Source organism: Lepisosteus platostomus, chromosome 7, assembly GCF_059453375.1.
Source record: "Lepisosteus platostomus isolate fLepPlt1 chromosome 7, fLepPlt1.hap1, whole genome shotgun sequence".
Taxonomy (NCBI): Eukaryota; Metazoa; Chordata; class Actinopteri; order Semionotiformes; family Lepisosteidae; genus Lepisosteus; species Lepisosteus platostomus.
Window position 1 is genome coordinate 309,598 of NC_142617.1, and position 20,484 is coordinate 330,081.

The following is a 20,484-nucleotide window of genomic DNA, read 5'->3' on the forward strand; positions in this document are numbered from 1 at the left end:
TTTTATTTCAGAACCCCAACACAAATAAAGGTCAGAGTAGACTCATCACACTTCTTTTTTCCCCAGAGAGGAATAACGTCCAGCTTGACAGTGAGGTCAGGTGATAATGAAGCAGAAATCTACAGCCTTTGGTTGGTCGAATCATGTAATTACATCAGGGTGCTTGCTGAGCTTCAGCAACGATAGTCCAGCATCTAATTATAACACTGCTGTCTATAAGCCTGCCAATTGAGTCTATGTAAATTGGAGTGTAAGAATAGCCAGCGCCTGCCCAACCACTGACCTCAGAGCACATGTAATCCGGTCATGGCACGCTCTCTTCAATGCTCTTGCTTTGCCTCTTCCTCCCAACATAAAGACACTGAACTTGAACATTTGTTTGAACTTGCGTTTACCATATTGTGGAAAGGCTTCTTCAGGCCTTCTGGGAGAACAGAACTTTGTTTGGGAGCCTGGAATCTGACCCCTGGATCTTAGGACCAACCCAAAATAGCTGAAGATCATAGCTCCAGGTCTTGTGGTTCTGCTTGGAGGATATTGGTGTTTCTGTCCTCCTACTTGATACATAAAAACTTTCTCAAGTAGTGTAGGGGATACATCTTCAGTGCTTTTAAATAAATTAGCAGTGATGACTACATGATAGACAGTCAGTTAGGTTTCAGTTCTGATGGTGTTGGTCCTCATGTGGCCAATGGGTACACTTTCAGATTTTATGCGACGCTGGTTTTTTTTTTGTCAGTGTTGGCCTTCTGTGAAAGATGATGAGGATGAGCCTTCTGTGCTCTCTGTTGTTCAGGCACTTCATATGAGTGTCTATCTCACATGTTAATGCTGGGGCCATGTGCACATGGAGCTTGCTGATGGACAATGTCGATTTTCTCAATCTTATGGCAGCTCTAATGCCTCAGTAAATATGTTGACAGCTGGAGATCTACTTCTGTCAAGACACCTACTGCAGCAGCAGAATCACTGTTCTACAGGCTTCAATGGCTTAGATCAGAGTGGTTTTACTTGTGGACAGGGACATTGAAGGGTGAAGGAACAGTTACTGTAGATCCCTATGAACTCTGGAACTAGATGGTGCTTCATGGTGCTACCAGGATATTACTCAAAAACTACCTAGCCCTTCAATTTGTTTGGTACATGGAAACCCATTTTTTAATGTGTTATTGGCAATCTTGTGAAACGGCACAATTTATAATGAATAAACAGTCTCATCAATTGTTCAATCCAAGATGGCAGCCAAACTAGGTAAACCATCTAATTGACACCTGAAGAAGACTCCACAGCCATAATGTTGCGTCTCTTTTCCCTTCCTTTCAGCATGAAATAAACCTTCACTTGTTCCTTTGCAGCCATGTACATGCGGACGCAGCTACAAACTCATCACCTTTTCGTGAGCACAGTTCTATCATGGACATGGTATAACATGGCTGCCAAGTTTCACACTGTATGTCTATGACAACTACTTAAAAAAATCCTCACATTCTCTGAAAAACCTAATATAGCAAAAAAACATGTGACTGGAGTTTATGGTCTTTCAAAATGTCACAAGTTTTTTTTTAATCAGGGAATTCAGATTTCATTGACATTTGAAAATAAATGCAGAAAAATATCACAACAATTACAGGGAAACCAGGGTTCCAGCCCTATAAGTACTGTTGATTTTTGTTTATTTCCTGCATATTCTGTTGTGTCTCCAAAACAATTAATAATGCAACAGAAAGAATTATCACCAAAAAAGGGGTAAAAATGTTAACAGAAAAGCTCTTTGTTATGAACATTATCAGTCGCTTTCATAAAAAGAACCTTGTATTGATCAAATCATTGTTTTCTCAAAACTACAAAAACCAAAATGAAGACAATAAGACAAAATGAAACAATGTCTCAGTTAGAGCTAAAATTTATTTAAATGCAATATTTAAGCTAATAACTAAAACTGAAGACAAACTGACTCTTGAAGAGAGCACTGAAATTGAAAAAGAAACACCATTCATGTGACATTGTGGAAAGAAGCATTTTTTGGATCAATGGGCTCAATACACAGCTGGCCATGCTAGCTGAGACAAAGGCATTAATTTTCAAGCAATTACTTGCAACAGGTCAAATTTCAAAATGATTTTAAAATCTTAAATACAGTGCTCTTTTACCACCTTTTCCTGTATCATGAGACAATATGAGGATAACAAGAGGATAAAGCTGTAATGAACATAAACAAACCTTTCCCAAAAATCAATCCCTGAGGCAAATGCCTGTAGCAAAGAACAGTATAATAACCAAACTCCCAGTCTGTCCACTCACCTTGCTCTTACAGGTGCTATGAGTCAGCAAGCTTAGAAAAGCTTTGCTAAGCCAAGTGGGGATATTTGAACTAAAAAAGCTGAGTCATGTTATCGCTAATTCTATATACGTTAGGTGTTGTGCATTTCCCCCCTCACTCTTCATGCTTTAAGTAGAGGAACCTCACTATATGTTTCTACCTAGCTGGAATGTCATATAAATCAGGGGGCAGAAAAACAAGCTTTTTTCCCCCTTCATCAGCACACTGTGTTTTAGACAACTGTTTGTTTAAAAAATAAAGAAAGCATTTAAATAAGTAGTCTGAAAGTGCAGATGTTTTGAGATATTCCATCACAACGTATTCTACTATATTTCCAAAGCACACAATAGTTTAAAATAATAAGGTGGGCTTCAAACATTACCTCACATGGGAATATTCTACCGAAGGACTCTGTCCTTTTTTACAGATTCACCCTCTTAGTATAGACAGACAAAACCCAAAAGCTGCTCTGCATTGGAACTGGAAGTATTAGCTGTAATCCAGGAATGTGCCATGAATACCGTGCTTAGATCAAACCTTAAGAATGTAAATTTGACAGGACAGCAATTTGTTTTAACATTTACACAGTGCCAAGAAAATGTTTGATTATATCTGGATAGTTCTTGTTTTCTTGTATATTTTAGACCTGAAACATAAATAGATCTTCATGAAAGTCTTAACAAAAGATGACAATAACACAAATATTAAGATTACTTCATATAATAATCCAACAGTAAATATGCTCACATCAATAAGAAAAACCTTTAGGTTCACTAATAGGTAGCATCTCCTTCAGCATTACTTGATAGATGTTTCCAGTTTATGTTATTGACCATAAATTATATTAATCTTTTATTAAACTTTTCATTAGGACCTAATTGCATCTTGGGTCTAAAATATACAAGATTTGTATACCAACCTAGGCAAGGGATTCTCAAATGTACCCTCAGCGCTGTAGTTTGAAATCAACAATACACCCAAGTCAAAATGTTTACACTGGGACTCCTACATGCAATGGAGAGGTTTTCCATTTTTGTAGAAGAAATGTAGAGTTCACTCATGTACCAGACAATACCAGAAAATGTACTCATTACAGCACCTGTAGAATAATACGGATCTTCACTAGTAATGAAGAAATATTAGAAAGCCATGTCTGTTTAATTAAAATATAATTTATTTTTACTTTAGTAAGTATCACATATTTACAACATCATTCTAGCCCTTGCATTGACTGCAGAGTCATCTGGGTATTGCTATATAACAGTAACCTCAACTACAACTAATCCCACCGTCAGAACGATTTGTGTTGAGCTCCAAGACCTGCCCTAATAGGGCTACAGAGGGAGAGGGAAGAGAAGGATACACTTGGCACAATAGCACTGATGACAGTGATGAAGACCAGACTGCCTTGCACCGGCAGCTCTGAACCATTGCAGAGATTCCATGGAGGGTCTCGAGCAATCATCTCGCAGCTCAGGAAAGGAGCCTGAACTCACCGCTCAGAAACAGAGTGCAAGCTGCAGTGTGCCCCATTGGCTATGGCCAAGGCCTGGTTTAATTAGGGGGAGGGTGTTGTCAAGTGGTGAGGTACCTTTTACACCAACAGGCTTCATCTCCTTTTAGCGCCTGAAAATAATTACTGACTTTTAACAGAAAGCACTTCGGCCTTGTGACCGGTTCTGATGTGGCTTTCTTGTAGCCAGCTCCCATGTTCTTTCAAGTTCACAGGAAGTGTTTCAGCAGGCAGTGATGCATGGACTCATTGCACCTGTGACAATAACTAACGTCAGTGTATACTCAAGAACTAAAAGTAATGTGCTAAACAGGTCTGATTAAAAAGAATAAAGCATTAAGGTTTTAAAAGTAAAGTTGTAGCCTACATTTCAGCCTACAGTTCTGGTAGCCTACATTCAATGTCTGGAGATAACAGCTAGCGCTCACCTGTCATAATTCAACAACTACAACGCATTTACCTATGATATGCGCCAACCGGCTTCACAGGACATTACAAATAACTGACTTTTAAAGGCTGTAGTAAGCAACACTGTTTCCAAGGTTCCAAGATTACAGCACAGAGGGACTGACTTTCTACCAGTGGCTCCTTTACCCACAGAGCAGATGGGCTGGGAGCTGCCTTTTCAACTCGTCAGCAGAGAAAGAAATTCCACTCCCTCCAAGAAACAATCAGCTGATGTGATAAATCTTCCTCTGAAACCAGCCGCTGAGTTTCTTATCCATACCTGGAACCTATACGTTAATGCTAAAAATGAACAAAATGAGAAGAGCTGTTTGAGAGGCAAAATTAATTGCAGCAAGATTAAAAACACAAGCTGCTATTGTACAGATTGACTGTTGACTCGACACAAAGAAAGGCCTTATATTTTACTAATACATGCACCATCAGACACAAATTCACAAAGAGCATATCAGACAGCCACAAAAAACAAAACCAAAAAAACAGACCTCAGTACATTTGTACTGTACTGTGTTGATTGTGTCTGGCTGCTGTAGCACTTTTTCCCACATGGGATTAATAATGTACCTACCTAAAACCCAGAAATTAGACCATTTACTAACCTGTATGTAGATACTGACATTCTAGCAAATTAGTGCCTACTCTTTTCCAATGAGCACAGTACACCAACAATAAAATAGTTTTAAATAAAAACTTATTCTGTGCAAGCAGATCAGACCTACAGAAATATAAATCACCCCACCTCCATACAAAACAAACCTTTGTGAAACACTGCAATATATCCGTCTTCCTACTCATTCATAACTAGAGAATTCCCTTCAGAGTTACTTAGCAAATTTAATTATAAAAAGAAAAAGCTTTTAAAAGAAAAAAGATGTAATTAAGCTGGAATTTTTTCTTTGTCAAGCAGGAGACGCTACATGTGCCCTGTTAGATCCTACACTAAAGTGAGATCATTACGTAAGGATGGATTTCTGCGCACAGCTTATTGTACCAGCCACAGTGCCCTTGCCTGAGCTGTGAAGGTTCCCAAAAGGACAGCCAGCTAAGAAGTTGTGAAGGACACCCTCGCTAACAGGCCTGCACTGTGATGGCCTTGGACTCTGAATTCTTTGCTAGACAGGCTCATACATCAATCCTTCAGCTCACATAGACAAGCTCCTAACCTTCGCAGGACTCAGAATTGGCTAGGAATGACTGGCATTTCAGTTAGCCATGGTGCACTTTGGCTTCGCTCAATATAACCCAGTTAAATTAAGACATAGTTGAATAAGAGCACTAAGTCCACAAGAATCCCATTTAACTGTCAGACTGCTGTGCCATTTCAGGCAACTGAATTAAGCTGAACATCTTACACTCTGACCCTGGGGTTGCAGCCCCTCACTTGTACACCTTGAAAAATTACCACAAAAGAAGACAAACACAATCTGCATTCAGCAGTGGCCTGAAGACGGAGTCACCGGCTGCACATCAGTTGATCACATGCAAGTGGATGCTTGTTAAATGGATCTCTTGGATTCTGCTGTCAATTATACAAAAATGTTGCTGTTGCATCAGTAAATCCAACACTGATTACTATTAACACAGTTCAGACACAGCTATGGATAAACAGTACATTTGTGACCCCCAGCACTGTGTGGTATACTTGTGCTCAACTCGGCACAACTACAGATGAACGCTATACTGCAGCACTTACTGGTGTTTCAGAAAGCACAACCATGAACTGTATTAAAATAATATGTATATATTACAAAAACTAAAACCAACTGTTTTGTGAAACATAATCCAACAGAACAGAAGGCAACTTTCTAAAGTTTAAGGCATTTCCTTGAAGATACATGTAGCTGTTGTAAGACGTCACACCAAATAAGACAATACATACTTAACATACTGTAAATCAGCATGTAATCTCTAAATTAAACTTAACATTAATTCTGGAAAGCAGAAGAGTCACTTGTGCGCTTTGACATGTCCTGTGTTGTGTGCATCACAAATGAAAGATAACTTTAAAAAGGAACATTTTATGAACACAGACCCAACTGCATACAGGATATTCCTTGACAAAGGACATATTCTTTGACAAAACCATTGGAAATCCGTAGGAGACATTTCTGCATTGCAGATAGGGAAATCTGCAGACTTAATGAAACAAAAATGTAGATGATCTGCTCAGGAGGACAGTGAAATGTTCTAACACTTGTTCTCCTGTATGCACCCCTGTGCCCTGGAACCATTCTCAAATAGTTAATAAAGCTGGTTATAGATAACAGACAGTATGTACTCTTTTTTCCTCAAAAACAAAAGAAACTAAAACTGAATGCAGTTACACCATGCAGCCACAGTAAATGCCATCCTTTGTCTTTTTTTTAGTTTGTCTTTGAATGTCAATATTATATTACTTCCTGTATTTTATTTTTGAAAAGGGTTATGGAGGTGTGGGCGTTTTGGATAATAGTTATCTGACCTAGATCTATCAGTAGTTATTAGTACATGTGAGAATTTACCTCATCTGCAAAAACAAATCAGTATAACAAGCTCATTGAGATGAGAGGTACTCTCAAGAGCTGTCAAATGTCAAAAACATATTTTAAGGCACATGAGGCAAGTTTCTGAAAATTGACCATTTCAAAAACAATTATACACGCAAAGCAGTTTATAGACCCAAAGATTCAGCTATGGGAGCAATAAAAAACAAGGGAATTGTCTGTCATTCCTTCTTGTCAATCCTTTTATCTTTTAACTTGGTTTTCTACAATATTATTCACACTGTAATTATTTCTGCAGGCACAGTGTTATGGTCTGCTACTGGATGTTTACAACAAATGTTATAATGTGAATCTTGCCATTACTAATAAAACTGTCTCATGCCACTTTAATGAACGAGCAGTAAACAAAGTGTTTTGACATTTGCTTTTCATATAATAATTGCAGCTGTGACTGCTCTTATATCTAGGAAGGAGGCAACCACTCCCATTTAGAGCAGGCATTTTCTCAGAGATGGGCTTTCTAGCCCAAATGAAAGGAGAAAGAGCCAGGATGAATCAACTCAATCATTGAAGACAGCTGTGGAGGAGATTATAAAACTGAGAACCCGATTTACAAGGCAATATTCTTACTGGGCTGGGTGCTATGGAGAACTCACTGGATTTTACCACTGAAAAACAAAACATATTGAAAACATTAAAGGAAACACCACTTTTCATTAAGGTATTTTTGGCATGACAAAATGTTCAGCAAACAAAACTATATCTAAAGTATTCATGCCAAAATACAGGACATTACAACTTAAAACAGACAAAGAAAAAAAACTACTGTAATGTTTCCACAGCATTTTCTCTCTCATCTCTAAAAGCTCCACTTAATAAAATGTGTTTATTTCTAGAGTGTGAGACAGCGCTCCTTGATCCAGTTAGAATACATCCATTCATTCTGAAATGGAGGTTCAAAGGACATCAGTGAGCACCTGAACAAATAAAAGAGGAGTTACCCTCTGTGTGGCTCTGCATCTGACTTTACAACCTTCCGACTTAGACCTTTGGCCTTTCAACCCAACACATTGATCAGAAACAGAAAAAGTTAATATAACAATACTTAACCTAGCTAAAGCCAAATCCATAAATATTTAACTTTTTTCTTCATACAGTCAATTCTGATTCCATGTACAAAGCAAGAATAAACATTTTAATGACAAGATGGGGTTTAGATTTTGTTCTGCAGAACTGGATGAAAGTTTTATAAACACTGCAAAAAACCTATTGGATTTCCTCCAATCCAGAGAAAAGGTTAGTGAATTTCTTAACATATAATAAGCTTTTAAATTATCCAACAAATCTAACAAAGCATTCAGATTTCTTCATTAGAAAATATATACAGGATCTGCATCCAAAGCACAAAACCTAAAATTCTGCAAGTTTGCAGGAATCCATTCAAAACAAATTCAACAAATCAAAATGCAAAAAATAAGGATTAATTATCTTATTCTGAAAGCCACAAATGTATGCATGTGATCCCCCAAAACACCTATGTAAAATGTGTTATATAAAGAACAATCTCAAATCTGATGAAAAACCTACCCTATTCCAAAAACATGACCACTTCATTGTTCATACAATTTTAAGTATACCATGGACAAAACATAACTTTTAAACCAAACTTGACCAGAGTTTTAATTTGTTTAATTTTCTATTATCAAAGACTTCACAAAATAGTAAGAAATGTGAATAGCATGTGTTCATTTACAACAGGATAAATAGGTCCTACAACAAAATGTATTAAATAATCAACACTCCATTCTGAGCAGCTCACAGTATGAAAGTATTTTTCATGTCAAATATATACAAGTGAATTAAGAAATCCCGTACAATCGGATACCAATGAGCGCAATAGGACATGGTTCTGAAGCCCCTGCTTCTAACGAAAGGTATTCAGCAGAAAAATCCAACTTCAATCCAGTAGTATCCATTGCACTTACTATATCGTGTGCGAGTTCCTAGTTGCCAAGTCTCAGTCATTCTGCACGAAGTATGTGTATCCCCACAACTTTGAAAGATGCCTTGTTGTTATCGCAATAACCAAGAAGCTCCCCTGTAACTAAAGAGCACCCCCTCCTGAAAGGGACTTGATATACAAGCAACTATCTAAATTCTAAATTCTGTGAAAACACAACTAGCAAGCTCACACGCTGTATTTTAACAAACTGGAAATGACCCAGTCACAAATTAATGATAATGTCTGCTGTTGTGATGTAAAGAAAACCAAACTAACGGCGCTCCCAATAAACACATCTTGAACTGTGAAGATCTCAGGGATCAAACAGCTTCCCCAGTGATGATGAAGGTCTACCAGTCCAGAAGAACACACACAGGCTATGAAACGGTCGCAAACAGTCTGAAAAATAATTCCGTATTAACTAGGCCCTAATCATACTGAAGATGTTTAAAAAATAAGTCTTTTGTGGCTGAAAAGTATAATCGCAGCCCTGTAAGAACTCTTTAAAGGTCCTTACTAAACGAAAAGAAATTAAGATTTCCGTAAACAATTAAGCAAAAAAAAAGCAAAAATTAGAATTGACATTTTGAGTATATTTTCATTACAATTAAGAAAACTATTATGGTGTTTTCTCTGGTTTGTGGTTGTGCACGTGGGCTGCTGTCCGTTTCAGTTTATGACACCAAGTTAAATGTCTGATAATAATTAGTAACCCTGTAGATTTTCCAATGGGTTACTACAGACTTCCTAAAATTTCAACAGCGACTACAGAGCTTACCTAAAACGGTACTTTTACAGGCAGAGACAGAACCACTGTTCGCAAAGTAGTACATGTTTAACATTACTATCTGAATTCCAATCTTATCAACTAAATTTTGTTTTTCTGCTGCAAAACATAACGTTACGTCTGATGTCCACGTGTGCCAGTGTATAATTACAGAAGGAACTTCTCTATTCTGGATCGAAACCATATGATCCACCTCTTACAGCACCAAGTTAACTATTGAATTGCAGTTTTGCTATGCGTGCGCTACCATAGTCTCCCATTTCATGAAGCTACGATAAACAGCTTGCTAAAAAGTGTTTGTCTTTAAAGGCCACGTTGAACCCGTGTTATTAGACGCCTCGTCAATGTTCCATTGGGAAGCTATTAAGTATTTCAACATTAAAGCATAAAACATGCAGAAAATTAAAGACATCAAAAAGAAAAGGGCAGAAAATGCGAGACTTATTTTATTCTGTTGAAAATGAGCATTTAGTAAACTAACTCCACCCGCACACCGAGCCACAACGATGAACACGACTCCGCAATTCAACCCGCGACCACAGCGGAGATGCGACGGACCTTCAGAGGCACTAATGTTGCATTCAGCTGATAAAATAAAACAAAATGGAAACTACGTTTCTACACCAGTGACGTGAGGCACCGCTCACCGATCACTAAAGCTCCATTTTAGGCAGCACTTTAATGTCGATATACGTACCCAACTGTGCTAGAACCTTGCTTTTCGAAAAAAGAAATATTCCAATGTTTACACAAATGCGTGTTAATGTAGATAAATTCATACTGTCACAGATCAGCAGCACGGCCCTATCTCCGGTGCTAGCGCCTTGCAGTTCCGCCAGATATACACGTACCTGCCTGGTTATGGACAGGACTCCAGCAAAGACATGAGTCGCGTCTCTGGAAACGTGGGAAATCCTTTTGCAACCTGCTTTATTTCGGCTCACTTGATATCCGTGACTATATACAAGGAACGAAAAAAAAATAAAAAAGCAAAGGATACAGGCCACATATAAGCATTCGTTTTCCTACGAAAACCTATATAATAACAATTCTCTGGGAAAAAAACGCCTCTAGGTCAATTTGTAGCAATCGAGCTCCGCACTCCGCAGTCGAGTCTGGCTGAAGTGTTTATACTAGGAATCCCCCAGCAGTCTGCAACACAGGCTCTCTCCTCCCCCAGCGCCGACAGGCGCTTAAAGGCGCAGCGACGCCACTGCTCCTCAGCCACTGAACTTCACAGCTTCTGTTGCTTCGGATTGATTGAAATTTCCCAAGAAAGGACACAAGGAGAAGCTAACAACAGATTTCTGTAGAGAAATTATCAGTTCGAAGCAAATAACTTTCCACTAGGAAAGTCGAGTATTTGTTTAGTGTAGGGTACGTGGCAAAGTGTCAGTGGTTGCAATTCTTTGTGCCTTTTAATACTCCAAAAATGACGTTACCATGACATGAACCATTTAAGAAAAGTACATACGTTAAAATATCATACAGTTTCGTTTAACAATATAGATGTTTGTTTGCGGATAATAAGATAAATGTGGTTTTGTCGTTGTGTTAAATCAGACGTTTGTTTTACTACTCCCCCAAATACAGGCTGACTTGAATAGAAATGAAAAAAGCCCTCACTGATCTGGAAGGTAGATGATGAAGAAAACTGGCAGCCCTTAGAACAGCACTGCTGATGGTATAACACCTCGTGTTAGAGCTGGTTTAGGCCAAGGCTCCTCCAGTCCCTTAAGTGACTCATGCTGGGAGCTTGTTGGCTGCTGCTGGTTTTTCCTAGTTCTCTGGTGAATGAGAAGCGTTGAATCCTCATGTACCCAACCCGTCCCCAGATACCTGCACTTTTCTCGCAGGGCAACACATTTCCTGCTCCCCGCTGAGACCCCCCAGAGCTCCCACCCCTGCAGCGCTCTCATTTCGCCAATTGAGCAACTTTGAGTTTCTGCGTGCAGGGCCTGATCTCACGACCCTGTTCCGAAACCCGCGGTTTTACCCCCCCCCGAAATGTATGAACAAACGTGTCGTAGCAATAGCAACTTAACGGTAAGGCACTGCGACCCTCATGGCAAGAATTAGAACTCAAGGTTTGACTCCTATAAAAGTAAGGTAATTTGAAATCATGGCAAAAATGTGTTTTTTTATTGAGATGGTAAATCCTTCTGAGCTGATCCTAATCATGTAATAAAAGCCTTAAACGCCTTTGTTGTAATCAGCCTATTATATTTATACTTAAGAAGCTAGTTAAACTTAATAAAAGTTAGTTTCTAAAATTGTTACTTATCCAGAAAGAGTTACCCCAAATCACAGATTTATTAGAAAATATATATATTTTAATTTTTATCTCTGTGTTAAGTCATCCAAACGTTCGTGACTGTCACGATCAGGGATTTTTTGTCTCTTGGTGAGCTGAAATCAGCGTTTTCTGTCTAAGGAGGGGAGTGATGTTTTCAATGTATAGTGCATATACACTATACAGTTATATCGTATTGCAATATAATGTACACGTAAAAATACAAAATGCAAATATTTGTTATGTGCTTGGAGAATATGACCTTAACAGTGAGGTCAAAGGCCACCCAAACAGCATTCTGTGTTAATCCTGAGGTGCGAGGGACGTTTGTATAGTTATTTGGTAAAAATGACACATTGCTGACAAAACATTTTATTTTTTGAAGAAAAAAAATGTTCCAATGTTGATCTCGTAGAATTAAAACAATAGAAAATTAATTAAATGTAAAGTATGTAGGATACAATATATTGATAACACGATTTAGATTTTATTTTAAAAGTACGTATGAACCTCATTTTTAAAAGAAGAATTCAAATTAAAACAAGCTCAATTTTTATTTCATTTTCAGTTTTTGTTGTTAAAATTCAAAACCAAATCCTAAATGACTTTCCCGTGTCTGTTAAATGCATATCATCAGTAGTTTAACCTATATCTGGCCATAGAAACTTGTACACTCCTGACCTTTCTTTCTTGAACTTTGACCTGAAATACCCTGTGAGGTGACACCAGATCTGCACCACGACTTCATTACCCTTCCCCCTGCCTTCCTGCTAGGGATTCACAGGGAGCTGGTTGGAAATTAAACCTTTGGCCTTGTGGCAGTTCCAGGCAGACAGACTGCTGGACACTGTGAGTCTGCATCATCCAGGGGAATTATGTAAAATAAGTGAATGTGCTCGACCCAGTGAGCTTGACTGAAAACACCACGTGTTCTACAAGAGTAATTTGTAGTAGCTAATATGGAGAATTTTATAAAATGATAATAGTGTTTCATAATAATGTGTAAATGGGATCAATATAAATCCTGCATGGAGCAACTGATTGAGCATGGTTTTCAACATTTGGTGTGTAAAAAAAAAAAACAAGTAATTTTCCACACTGCGAGGAAATCCAACAGGGTTAATTAAGCAACTCTTTCTCAAGGATGATCATTTTTAATTTTCTTAAATATGATACATGGCAAATTCTAACAAATATGACTAATATGGTAATCATAAAGTACACAAATTTTTAAATAATTTGAGCACACGTTTTAAAATAAATAAAGCAGTCGACTTGTGCTACAAAAAGATTGTTAACTTGTTTTTCTCAAAGCTGTTGCTCCACAGTCCTGGATGGATATGAGTGCCCTCTGTGTGGAGTTTGCAGGTAATTCCCAGAGCCCCTTTCTTATCTCCTGGTGTTTACATTTCAGGACTTAGTGAGAAGAAATTTAGGCCACTAAATTGTGTGTGTGCATGTGTGCATGAGTTTAGTTTGTGTGCATGTGTGCTTGTGTGTGAGTTGAGTTTGTGTGCATGTGCATGTGTGAGTGAGTTGAGTTTGTGCGCGTGTGCATGTGTGCATGAGTTGAGTTTGTGTGCATGTGTCCTTGTGTGTGAGTTGAGTTTGTGTGCATGTGCATGTGTTCATGAGTTGAGTTTGTGTTCATGTATGCATGAGTTGAGTTTGTGTTCATGTGTGCATGAGTTGTGTTTGTGCGTGTGAGTTGAGTTTGTGTGTGTGCATGTGTGTGTGAGTTGAGTTTGTGTGTGCGTGTGTGTGTGAGTTGAATTTGTGTGTGTGTGTGAATTGAGTTTGTGTGTGTGCATGTGTGTGTGAGTTGAGTTTGTGCGTGTGTGCATGAGTTGAGTTTGTGTGTGTGCCTGTGAGTTGAGTTTGTGTGTGTGCATGTGTGTGTGAGTTGAGTTTGTGTGTGCGTGTGTGTGTGAGTTGAGTTTGTGTGTGTGCATGTGTGTGTGAGTTGAGTTTGTGTGTGCGTGTGTGTGTGAGTTGAGTTTGTGTGTGCGTGTGTGCATGAGTTCATGTGCATGCTCAGTGATGGACTGGTGTCACACTCCCACTTCACACCCATGCTTCTTAGAGTTGCTTTACCAGGAAGAAATGACTTTCTGATAACAGATGGGTGGGTAAAGGAAATTATTAAATATTCCCAATTCTTAAAAATCACACATAGGAAAAAAAGGAAGCAGAAGAACTTTTTTTCATAATTTGCCAAAAAAAGAAATTAAATAAAACCTGGTGAGATTTTAGTAGGCCATTAAGTTAACACCCTATTAAAACCACTTTAAGAGTTCTTGTAAAGGGCCCCTGAAGCTTTATGAGCCACAGCCTTTAAATCCCACACTGCTGTCCTAATCACTGTGTGCACTGTCCAGGTCAGGCTGGGAGCTGTGGAGAGAGAGCTGTCCATAGAGTAACTGTCAGGCTAATCTGAGACCTGAGGGGTGAGAGCAATGTCCATGGAAAAATATAGCCCTTCTCTTCAGCACTCTTTCCTGAACTATTTATTCTGAACATAGTGAACTCGGGCGTATTTGTCCCAATGAATAATTTAGTTTCCTTTACTACAATGCATTAAGAATTGAAGAGGAACTTTTCTTGATATATACACAGAGTTAGTGAATTATTCATCACTTTTTGTATAGTGTATTGTTGGAGAAACCGTGGATATTGTTTTATTGTCTTATACTGGAGCTATCACTTTGTCCCCATTTTAAAAGTTTGCATTAATTTATATCTTGCAGTGCATTTCAGAGTGAAAATCTCAGAAATATACATCCACACATTTAGCACCTGTTTATCTTCGTCCAATTTAGGGGATAGAACATCCTACATCCCTGGGAAAACACGTGGAAGTGCACCATTTCAAACAGCTGATAAGCATGTGACAACACAAGTTCTGAGTTAGAATCTCATTATTGTAATCTGTAAGAGTGCTGTGTTTGAGCTCTGCCGCATATTGTTAAACAAGAAATTAATGTTTTTTTACCCTCAGATAATACAAGCATGAGAATATCAGCATCACCCACAACACAAATGGTGAGATTGATCCTTGTAGGCATATTTAGACACATGCAGACATGAGGATACCCGACTGACTGTTAGCTGAGATGTAAACAAAAGAACAAAAATGCATTTTGATTTTCCCTCCATAGGAGTTTTTTTTACCACTAGCACAGTGTGCTTCTTTAGAGAAGAGAACATAGTTGTATACTTGAACATCATGTAGCTTTTGGAATCCAATTTAATTATGCTAAGTGGCAGATTAATTCTCTTTGATTAAACTACACAGAATTTGCCAAATTTCAATTACATAAAAAACTGAATTACTGTACCCTAGAGGAGTGTGCTGTGTTCCAACAGTCATCAAAATCTTGAATCTTGGTTGGAAGAAAGTCTTCTTTCTGATGTTACACAAGTAGTAAAATTCATTAAGCGTTTTATTCCCAAATTAAATACATTTTTCTTTCATAAGCAGAGAAAATGTCCAATATCCAAATTTTTAATGGCATGTTTGAAACTTTTGACTGAATGACATAGCTGTCTTTTTTTCTTTATGATATTTTAAAATGTGTATCCTTTACTGGAATAGTATCAAATTTTTGACTGATTAATTGTCTCCTCAACTCAGGGTGAAGGCAGTGACTATAAAACAGTCCTCTTGCAGTGCTATAGAAAACAGACTAATTCTGTGGTATATAAACACAATGAATTACCTCGATCTCTGTTTCTGCCCATTAAATAATATATCCACTATGTATTTAATAATCAAGCAGCAGGAAGAGATTAAATTTAATCACACTCCTCTGCCTCTTCACAAAAAGCTTTGATATAAGGACCTCAAGGAGTTCAATCCTTGGTTACTAGGACAGATTATCGTCTGTATGAATACACCAGAGGAGTTTTTATTATATCTTTTGTTAACTGCATGTTTTGAAAAAAGGCTAAAAGATTCCAGAAACTGCACACCTACATGATTTAATCCTGCCAAATACTGTCAGATAAATTCTGTGCAGTTTCACCCTAACAACAACAAAAATGAGTGTCTCTGTCTGTGGGGTTAAACAGGAGACTTTAGACTCAGACGCCTGATTGTTACAAAGGGAACTAGTCAGAGTGCCAGCAAACATTGACCTTTGAACTCCTACTGAAGCTAAAATTACTCAGAGCAGGAAGAGCAGAAGGCTCTGAAGCTGGGCAGGTGCAAACAAGGATATGATGAGGGCAGAAAGTGTACTTTGGAACGGGACCTTTGTATTTAATTCTGGGCAGCTGGCTTAGTCACTAAAACAAAGAGGAGAGGTGAATTACTGATTAACAAGTTCAGTGTGGTTTTTCTGGGGCTACAAACAAAGGATATGGAAATTCAGGAATGGCAAATGAACAAAAGAATAAAGGAATCAGCACTAGGTTCACCAAAGAAGAGATTCTATCTTGAAGCTAGAAATGACCTGACCATGTGACAATTTTATGCTGACTTATTAACAAATCATTCAAACAGACTCTCACCTTGATGATTAAGAAAATATCACAGTCTTCTTCTAGTATGATCAAATTAAGTAAATAGTGATATTGATTACTATGACTTTAATCTGAATTTTGTTCAGCATGGAATCAGTTCCAGTGCTGGGCCCCAGCCCCAGTCCCTAACTGGGTGAAATAGAACCTTGGATAAGACATCTAAAAAAGAATCTGAATATTTGTGTCTTGTGTAGCAATGCGTGTGTGCCAAACCATATTTAAGTTAAAGAAAAGTCATTATCTAGACAAACAAGGTCTTCCCTGGAGAAATCTAATGTTAGATGCAGCTATGGATCTTTGCAAGGAAGTCAGCAGTGCAGGTACAGGTAATCTTAATGAATGCCTTGTTGTTTAATAGATTTGCCCTCACGTTTATCTCTTTGGTAAGAAGCACAGAATGAGCTGACAGCTGCTGCTTTGCTATCCAGTCTTGTAGATATATACTTCTGGAACAAGGGTTCTGAAATATAACTTTCTTAAAAGTTTTTTTTTTTCTAAAAAAGTAATGAGACTAAATAAAGAGAAGAAATTGAAAAAGGCTAACACATACTCTGAGCAGATTAAGCCCATTGCCTGGCAATGCGATCCCCATTATTTCCCAGAGCAATCAATATTTGTTGTTTTTAAGTGCACTGCATGTGCAATGTGTTTCATTGAATGAAAGGTCGTTATTATGACTGTTTAAGATCTGATACCAAATCTGAAACAAACCTTTTCACCTTTTCAATTATAACATTTTAGAAACTCTAGTGAGCTTTCAAGCAATGAAGCTGCTTTAGGAGTCCTATTATTGTTAGGGTATTGTTTTTTAATTCCACCTTTTTCAAAATATTATAAATCACTGTAGTCTTTCACCCCAACTTTGGACTTTAAAACATTTTCTCTGAAAGAAATTATTGCCAACTGGAAACTTAGCACATTGTGTTAGACCATGCCAATGATTTTGACTTGCTCAGGACAATTCAACTGGTACTTCCAGGTAGTTAAAAGACAATCAAATGACCTCTTCTGTGAAACCACTAACCCAGCTGGAATCGGGGTTCCTATCCGCGATGGGGAAGACAAGTTACTGCTTTGGAAAACCTGGGCATTGTGAGCCAATCACGTGTGTGAAAACCATGTGCACCCAGTACTGTTATCTGCACTCTTTAATAAGTGCTTGGTCAAGTTATTCTTTCATAAGTGCTAGGTCAAGACAGGAAATGTATCATTCTGGTATTATTAGAGTTAACACATGGTGGAACAGGGCTCCTGTTTATGCAAAAATGATCACTGCTGCCATTCTGTGCTCACAGCTCTTACTGCTCCTGTCTTGGGAACCAATGCACCAGCTAACCCAGCACTTGCATGTTTCATTGCACTCTGATCTGCATCACACTTGCACCCCATATACTACAGCTAAACTCTCTGTGCCTGTAACAGGTCATCAGCATGAAATATGATCATATAAAAATATGTGTGTCGGGGAAGGGAACCGGAGTGGGCTGACTGCTCCAGGCAGATCTGCAGGCTGCCCTGGATCCTTTGTGACCCCTGCTTTGAGAATGATTCCTGCTGATCTCCTGCCGGTAGGAGAGGTGGAAGGCTGTTGGAAAAAGCATTGAGTGAATCTAAAAATGACCAGCTGTGAAATCTCAGAAACAAGACAATGGGCCATCTTTTACACTTCAAACAGATACAGTTTGAGTAATTCCTAGTGTAGATCAAATACTCTGGCAAGTCTTAGACATCTTGCCCTTCTGTTCTCTGTTCACTCAGTGTTTCCCTTCTTTATGCAGAAGCAAGACTCTGGCAATCTTCTGCTGAACATCTATTTAAGCAAGATCTAGAACACCTGAACATCTAAGTAAGCAGTATTTTGTAGTATGAAAAGTATCCTTTTTGCTTTATGGTTGTCTATAGAGGAGCAAATGAGGTTAATGATTTAACAATGAGTCAATAAGATCTGAATATAAATGTGATGGATTAGGTGCTATAATTATATACAGTTGCTACAGTATATATACATTTTCAGGTGCTACAATTCGTATACAGTAGCTTCCTCATTTTGAGTTTAGAATGAGTTATGTTCAGGTTTTTTACATTCTCATCAATGTGAAGTAAAAATGCTAAATGGCAATTCTGGGTTCTTTTTACACAAACTCAGATGTATTTATATTAGCCAAGATCATTATAACAGTCGACTTTAACGTATGCTTTGAGTGAATTGCTGATGCTCATTATATACTGTATATGTATTGTAATTCCTGATTGTGTCTAAGTGCTTTGCACAACATTCTTTGTATTCATGTTAGAAATGACAATACATATAAATACATCAGTGAACAACATTAAATTGGTTCGCATTTGATCGATGAATCAATTTACAAAATGCTCTTGTCATGTGCTAAACAAAGACTTTGTTAGAGTGGCCTATTTACCAATGAAAGAATCTGAATACATTTCTCTGTTGCTATTCAAATGTGAAAAGCAGGTCAGTGATCATCCACGTATATATAATATATGCTCTTGCATGTCATGTGAAAACTAAGCTGGGTAAATCAGATAAGATTTGTAAACCTGCAGGACTGTATTGTGCTATTCATTATCCTCAGCACATTGTTTCCGTGTCTTGTTGACCTACTTTGTGCTCTTTCACTAATCCGGTGCTGTTCAATGGGTGGTCTGGGTGGAGCCCTCTCTAAGAAGTCTCTCGTTAAAATATCTGAAGACGAAGACAGAATCTCTTCAATTAACCTGTAGGTTTGGTTTGCCAGGGGATATCTAAAGTTGAGTGTATGGCGTGTAGTTCCTTACAGTGCTTGACCTAATTTGTTTCTGCCACAGTTTATGATGATGAAACTTCTCCTACACATTGATAATTCTTCTATTTTCAACTACAGCATTAGATGTCATGTTAAAGAATCTTTACATAACTGTAATAGTGTGATCTTTAGCCTAATCCCGTAAGACAAATTGTATGTTTTCTTAAGCTTGTGATATGAAAGGAGATCTGTAATATAAAAATGTGCATCCAAAGTTGAGTGATCTTCCTGAGTTCCCTTTCTCTTTCAGTGGAATGATCCTGCACTGTGATGCAAATGCACAATTCTTTAGTTAATATACTAATTAATTACATCATTTTAAAATTAAAATGTATAGACGGAATAAAAAAAAAACTTATATGGAAGACTAACATATTTTTAAAGCTTAAATCACCAGAAACATTTCAGGACTTATGGGAATGTCCTGCACTGGCATACTGGAGGAGCTGTCAGCTTTTCAGTTGAACAGAGAAGACTATGAGACAGCACGATACCAGCAGTCACAATCCTAAGAGGCACAGAGAATGTCAACCCAGCAGGCCTCTTCCAAATGATCAGTGAAAGACAAACCCAGAAAAGGTTGTGGTTACAATTACATGGAAGTGCTTAAACCGAGAACAAGAGGAACTGCTTTGCTAAAGGGCAAAGGGATGTGGGGGTATGAAACAAGCTATGCAGCCATATTGTTGAAAATGAAACCCTAGTTTCTTTCCAAGAAAGAAGGTACCGATGATAATCAAGTGGTTTAGATGGGCCAAGTGGTCATCTTTGTTTTGTTGCTTTTCTTATGTTATTATCAGCCATTTTCTTTCTTCTGTCTTGGCCTTTCTAATATCCTTTCGAATGTGTTCGCAGTTTGTTATTTAAACTGGAAGCATTTCTTTTCAAATAATGTTATTTTTTTATGTTTTATTATCTCACATGAGCTACTGCTTAAAAAGCCTTTGATTTGCTTCACTGGAACAGCAGAGGTGAATCTGTTCTGTTCTTCAAGCAGAATCTCTTGAAGCCTTTGTCATTCATTCCCTGCTGATTACATTAGTACCATTTCATTTTCATTTGTTGCCCCCGGTGGTTCTCCACAAAGTATGCAAGGAAAATTAAATTCACCCACAATAAACATGTCTTCCTTAACACATTCCTGATTTCATTGAACAAGACTGAAGTGTAATGATAACTGAATTTGGTGAGCTGTAGCATACCCCCAAAACTATGCCCTTTGAATACTTTTTTATGTCTGACCCATAATACAAATCTGGCAGGAAAATCACTGCACTAAAAGTTAGATACAGG

At 38.0% G+C, this 20,484-nt stretch overlaps 2 protein-coding genes across 10 annotated transcripts in view; both read right to left on the reverse strand.

The window, feature by feature from the left end:
• Window positions 1-10,514, reverse strand: part of LOC148657701 (arsenite methyltransferase) — a 64,560-nt gene extending 54,046 nt beyond the window's left edge. The window contains exon 1 of the mRNA XM_088638333.1: window positions 10,422-10,514. The gene's annotated coding sequence lies outside the window, so the exon portion shown is untranslated. The remainder of the gene's footprint in view (window positions 1-10,421) is intronic.
• The window catches only part of LOC148657702 (nuclear receptor-interacting protein 1-like), a 40,849-nt gene extending 30,290 nt beyond the window's left edge, over window positions 1-10,559 (reverse strand). For 3 of the 9 annotated variants that reach the window (XM_088638321.1, XM_088638322.1, XM_088638320.1), the window contains exon 1: window positions 10,422-10,555. The gene's annotated coding sequence lies outside the window, so the exon portion shown is untranslated. The other 6 variants (XM_088638327.1, XM_088638323.1, XM_088638319.1 and 3 more) reach the window with 5 other exon arrangements.
• Window positions 10,560-20,484: the final 9,925 nt, after the last annotated feature.